This window comes from Blastomyces dermatitidis, assembly GCF_000003525.1.
Source record: "Blastomyces dermatitidis ER-3 genomic scaffold supercont1.13, whole genome shotgun sequence".
NCBI classification, from domain to species: Eukaryota; Fungi; Ascomycota; class Eurotiomycetes; order Onygenales; family Ajellomycetaceae; genus Blastomyces; species Blastomyces dermatitidis.
In genome coordinates this window covers 607,963-614,900 of record NW_025544786.1, presented here as the reverse complement: position 1 = coordinate 614,900, position 6,938 = coordinate 607,963, and the positions used below count along the sequence as shown (strand labels likewise).

Here is a 6,938-nt window from a genome sequence, read left to right as displayed (position 1 = left end):
TAAGTACTATATCTGTGATATTCTTGCAATAACTCTGTAGTCTATAAGCTCACTATTTAAGTAAGATAGTCAAGCTCACTTATATAGCTTCTTAAATAACTATTACTATATAATATCACTAACTAGTCACTGCTTCAGTTTTATTATATTACAATTTAAATTGCTTAATCTGATTACACATTTGAATCAGTTATGCTCTAATAGATTAATATGATCTCACACATCTGTGCTGAGATCAACTTAATCTCACTCTCTAAAGAAAACATCATATCATCTTCTAAAGTATGTACATCTCTATTTTAGCAGAAATCTGAGATTTCTGAACTCACTGCATATTTTAATATAAGCTCTTCAATCACTCTGTCACTGTCACAGCTTCTACACATCTACATCAATTATAAAGATAGAGAGATTAAGATCAGAGATTCTCTGAGATATAAGAGAAACATCTTGTCTGAATTTCACAGCTTTACTCATATTCTTGAACAGAAATTCTGTCTTAATCTGAGCCAGTATAATACTCACAAGGTATAAGTAATATACACTGTCAACCTTGTTGAAGGCATCTCTGCAACTACTTGAATTATCAAGAAGAGAAAGCTTGAGTATATTAATACTATCATGACTTGAGAAGAATTCAAGAACTTTCTACTGAATTAAATTGAAGATCACTGTAACTGCAGCTTCACAGCAGTACAGTGATTCAACTTATTATATTAATAAAATAATGAGAATTCTTCTGATTTTAATGCAAGATTTAAAGAATATTGAGAGAAATTAACTGATGATTTGAATCAATTAAAAATACAGCTTTATCTCATGAAGCTGACTCATAAGATGTGAATAATAATATTATAATATCAGAGTTCATCAATCAATTGCACTAAGCTTGTCAACCTGACTTTTCAGATCTACTTGAATAATCAATTCTCTGATAAAAAGATTAATAAGATCTCTTTTAAGAAATTAATGACAGAATCTAAACAGCACTGTGACAGCTTCAGTGTGAAGAAAGTAAAGAAGAATTTCAAGTATTCTGATTCTTCACTCACTGTGAAGAAATATTAAAAAAGATTTAATAAAGATCTCTGTTTCAACTGCAGAGCTAATAATCACTATATCAGTGATTGTAAGAAGTCAAAGAAGAGAATTATTATTATTATTATTCTTCCATTATACTCATATGCAAGCGGAGCTTATGATGAGTCCTTGCGTGATGTTAAATACAGGCCAAGTGTTGATTATACAGGAGGAAATACAGGTGTTGAGACCACGTCAAGATAACAAGAACATAGGAAATACAAAGGAGTGACAATTAAATACATGCGATAATAACTTCCCAGCCCAGGAACATAGAGCAATTTTATTGGAGCGATTTGTACACCTCTGTATTTATTAGAAACCTGAGGTGCTTGGGTTCCGGATTTAATGTATCCCCTGCGGGGTTCGAACCCACACGCCCTGGTTTCCCACGCCAAGGCGCTACCGGGTGGCCGCATTAACCATTCGGCCACCGGGGCGTCAAAGAAGAGAAGAAACTGAGAAGATATCTTCTTAAAGTTAACTTCTCTTCTGACAAATGTATCTGTGAAAGATAAAGAAGAGAAAGAAATAAAGAATTGATAATTCTCACATCTTCAAGTCTATGTTATAATCATAATGTATACTCTGAATGAGAAGATATCAGTGAGATGTCTACTTAACTTCAGAGTAGATATTAACTTCATATTCTATTTCTTTTCTTTGATAGAGAGTTGAAAGAAGATAGATCTATCAGATTATATGAAATTTACTCATGAAATAAAATATCACTGTTTTAGCATAATTCAAGTGAAGTGTATGATCACAGACTTAGAAGAAATCTTCAAGAAGAGCAGTCTGCTTCTTCACACAGTCAATATTATAGATAAGAATATTATTTTAGATCTCTTATAATTGAGAGAAAACAATTCTCTCATTAACTGAGTCACTCAGATATGACAGTACTGTCTCACTGATGAAGAGACAGTAATAGAGAAATCTGAAGAGTTTCATCAGAAGAATCTTAAGAAAAAGATTGAGTTAATATACTATGTAGCAGGTGACTGAGACTTGAGAATAGATGAAGAAGTCATCACTCTCACTACAAGATTAGCAGCAGTATTCATTATTAAAAGCAGATGTACATGACATCTCTTTACAGATTTTAAGAATGTCTTTTCAGAAAGAGAAGCAGTGAAGTTTTCTGACATCAAGATATAATATAAGATTTGTCTTGAAGATAGTGTAACAGTGCTGTACAGATCTCTTTACAACTTATCTGTAAAGAAATTGAATATTCTGTGTAAATATCTTGAAGAAGTGTAATTAAAAAACTGAATACATTCATCAAAGAGTTCAGCAGAGATGTCTATACTCTTTATACTCAAGAAGAATAATAGAGTACATCTATGTGTAGACTATAGAGATCTTAATAAGATAACAGTTAAGAATTGCTATTCATTACTGTTAATTAATAAGATAATTGATTGATTATCTGAAGCAAAGATGTTCTCAAAGATTGATATACAGAATATCTATCATAGAATCAGAGTTAATAAAGATGATATTTGAAAAACAGCTTTTCATACCAAGTATGACAATTTTAAATATCTTGTTTTACCTTTTAATCTTTGTAATGCTTCAGTCATCTTTCAGATCTATATAAATAAGATGCTGTGAGATCTTGTTAATATCTTCTGCATAGTATATCTGAACAACATTCTAATCTTCTCAAAATCAGAGAAAGAATATGATACTCATGTTCAAGAAGTGTTGAGTCACTTGAGACAGTATTAACTCTATACAAATACTGAAAAATACTCATTCTACATGCAGGAGATTGATTTCTTAGATTATATTATTGAAATAAATGACATTTCAATGAACAGAAGCTGAGTCTCTGTCATTGAGAACTGATCAGTACTGTGAATATACTGTGAGATGCAGATATTTCTAGAATTTATAAATTTCTACAAATAATTCATCTATATATATTCACAGATTACTGTCTCTCTTACAGATCTGTTAAAGAAAAGTGTGAAAGACAGAAAAACAGAACTGTTTATTCTCACTCAAGACACTGTGCAGATATTTACAGAATTAAAACAAGCTTTCACAGATATTACAATACTGAATCACTTTAATCTTAACTTACTCAGTCAGTGTGAGACTGATACATTCAGAAATGAGATCTGTGAAATCTTTTCACAGTTGATATCAGAGATCTTCTAATATTAAAAGAAGTAGAAAATAATCATCTCTGAGAAAACAGGCAATGAATTGTCTGTGAAAGAAGACTTTTTCACAGAGTCTATAAAACACTGTAAATGAAGATCAGTGATCTTCTTCTACAAGAAGTTATCACTTATACAGAGAAGATATGATACTCATGATCAGAAGATATTAACAATTGTCAAATTCTTTAAGATCTAGTGATATTATCTTCAGAGTAGTAAGTACTCAGTGTAAGTTCTCACTGATTATACAAATCTGTGTTACTTCTTGATAACAAAGAGCTTGACAGAATATCAAGTCAGATGAGCAGAGCTGCTTTCAGAGTATGATTTCTATATCTGATACTGTTCAGATCAGCTTAATCTCACTGATACACTGTCTAGATAATCTGATTATAATATCATTAATATAAAGAAGAATTCTATAAAAGAATCTCTGTTATCACTGCAGAAGAAGCTGGCTGCAGAAGATTGAGATTCTCTAAAGCTCAGAAACAGCATCAGAGAGACAGCTGTGCAACTCAGTATAGAAGATGAAAGAGAACTCAGATCTCTGTGAGAGACTGATACTGAAGATTATAAGCTTCTCATGTTATATCTTACAATTATTGAATTGATAAAGAATAAAACAGTCTACAATCTTTCAATCTGACTACTTTTGAAATTCATTGATAAATTATAGAAGAGGAACATCTCTACTATAGCTTAAATTCAAAAGTTAAAGAAGAAAGAATCTGATTTGAACTTGAAAGAGACAGACTCTGAGTAAGATAATACTGCTAAGAAATCAAGTCACTGATAACTAGAAGAATGTGAACTTCTACTACTGAATAATTCAATCTTCATCTCTCATAGCAGAACAGTGCATCAGAAGTTATTGAGAATTCATTATAATAATTTTCATACAGAGTACTTCAGATTAGAAAAGACTGAGAAGCTTCTAAAATATAAATACATTTAAGATAAGCTCTGAGCAGATATCAAAGAGTATATTGAAACTTATAATATCTGTTAAAGAATAAAGATTCTGCAGTATAAGTAATATAGCAAGTTGATATCACTGTCTGTTTCAAAGAACTCATGACAGAATCTATTGATGAATTTCATAGTTAATCTGTCAAAGTCAATAAGAGTCAAAGAATATGACTCAATTTTGATTATTATTGACTGCTTCATAAAGATGATCAGATATATCTCTACTTATAAAAAGATTAAAACCTCTGAATTGACTGACCTATTTTTAAATATCATTATTCATAATCACAGTGCTCTGAAATCATTGATAACAGATCAAGAATCTCTCTTTATTAGTAAATACTGATCAGCTTTTTACTATTATCTTATAATAAGATATCTTCTCAGTACTGTATTTTATCTGCAGACTGATGATCAGACTGAATATCAGAATCAGATACTAAAACAGTATCTTCAAGTATTCTATTTATATTATCAGAATGATTGACTCAAACATCTTCTAATCACTAAATTTATATATAACAATACAAAGAATGCAATCTTAAAGATATCTTCTTTCTATATTTATTATGAATATAATTCTTCATTACTCAGTGACATTGCAGATGATGTTTCAAAGAGAGAGATAGACAGTCAGAATATTAGACAGATACAGAGAACAGAGTATCTCTCAGTATCAGAAGTAAAAGTAAGATTGAAACTTTTGAATAAAATTCATGAGAAGATAGTGAAAAGTATTCACTGTGCTCAGAAGCAGTAGATAAAATACTATAATTAAAAACATCTTTCAATAAAGTTCTTGATAGAGAATCAAGTGCTACTTTCAGCAAAGAATATTAAGATAATAAAACTATGTAAGAAGCTCAGTGAGTAGTGACTAGAATCTTTCTCAGTAATAAGAGTAATAAGTAAGCAGATATATGAGTTAAAATTACTCATAGAATTGAAATCAATTTATTCTATTTTTCACATTTTCTATTTAAAGTTCTATAAGCAATGCTCTGAGATAGAACTGTCTCAGCTGAATGATATTAAGATTGAGAGTAATACTGAATATCTTATGAAGAAAATATTGAATAAGTAAATATATTACAGTAAGCTTTAATATCTTATTAAATAAGAAGATTATTCATTGTCAGAGAATTTGTAAGAATTACTTGAGTATTTGAAAAATACTGAGAAAGAGATTACAAGCTATAAGACAGCTAGTAGAGATCACTCTGTTATATATCAGAGATATTAAGTAAGAAATACTGCTTAAAGACTTCTCATTTTTCTTAAAGAGTTTTTTAGAGATAATCTCACAGTGTTGAGTCAGCATTTTATAGACTCTGTAGCACTCTTCTTCTATTTTCTCTTAAAGAGTTTTTTAGAAGTTTAATAAGATTACACAAGTGTAAAATTTCTGAAGCAGTTAATAAGAAAAGAAAGAGATATTTAAAACTAATAAAAAGATTAATATTAATTGATCTGTAGATCACTGCTAATCTAATAAGACTGCAGTCTGCTGAAAAAAGTAAAAAGAAGAAATCTCAGAGTCTACTCATTAATAATCATACTCTCATCAAACTTATTCTTCACTGTTGAAGTCTCTGACACTGATATCTTTATCTGCTAAGAAGTTAGTACTGCAGTACTGCAGAGAAGCATGCTATAAAAGAGTATAAAAGATGCTGAAAGTATTAACTTATTAACTTATAAAATATCTCAGTTATCTGCTTTAACTGAAGTGAGATTCTCTTTAATCAGTGATTAATCTTTATAGTGCTTTCAATGATAATATCAGCTAATCTCTTCTTAAGATCAGTCATTCTGAGATGTTTTTTCATCTTAAAGATTCATGCTTTTATCTTCTTTTACAGATAAGTAAGAGAGATCTTTTCAGTCTTGATAAAATTCATTAATACTTGAAGCTCTGAAATTCTTACTCTGTACTACTTAAGTATCTAGACTTCTTATCAGAGCTGATATAATATCTTTCTGTGAGATAATACTTACAGAGAGATAGAAGTTATTGTTACAGATATAATGAAAATAATAAGAGTAAGAGAAGAGATAAGTGTATAAAATCCTCTTCTTTTTCAGCTGCTTAATGTAGTATAGATAAGTAATAATACTGATCAGAGACTGCACTGAAGCCTCTTCACAGAGAGAAGATGAAGAAATTACAGAACTCTGCAGACTCAACTCAGCAGCATTCTGAGCAGGGCTCAGACATGCTGTGAGAGAGAAACTATGAATTGAGCTTCTCAGAGTCACTGTCTCTGAAATCAAGCTCTTCTCAGATTTCTCTCTGAATGATCACATGAGGTCATACATCACTGTATTAACTGAGAAGAGGGGCAGTGTTGTAACAGTGATGAGAGAGACAGGAAACAGACTGAATATGAACAAACTGACTGGCAGAAAAGATGACATCTCACTGCAAGACACAGTGACTACCACCACAGCTGTAAAAGAAGCAGGAGAAGAAGAAGATGTGACAATGAGAGCAGTGCTCTCACAGCTTATTGACATCACTGTCTCTGTCTTCAATCTGACTTTCTTGACAGTCACAGAGACTGCCGCTGCATCATGAAGACATTTACTCACTAGAAAATGTCAGAATAAGTCCTCTATTGTTCTTCAAGAATGATACTTTCATGCACTCACTGTTACAATTGAGAGAGAGGGAAGAAAAATGTTTCATGAGAGAAGAGAATCTTTTCA

The 6,938-nt window shown here is 30.9% G+C and overlaps 1 pseudogene across 1 annotated transcript; it reads right to left on the bottom strand.

Moving 5' to 3' along the window:
* Positions 1-1,431: 1,431 nt before the first annotated feature.
* Positions 1,432-1,520, bottom strand: BDCG_17914 (annotated as a pseudogene). Its single transcript has one exon. The product of its transcript is annotated as a tRNA-OTHER (tRNA).
* Between the last annotated feature and the right edge of the window lie 5,418 nt (positions 1,521-6,938).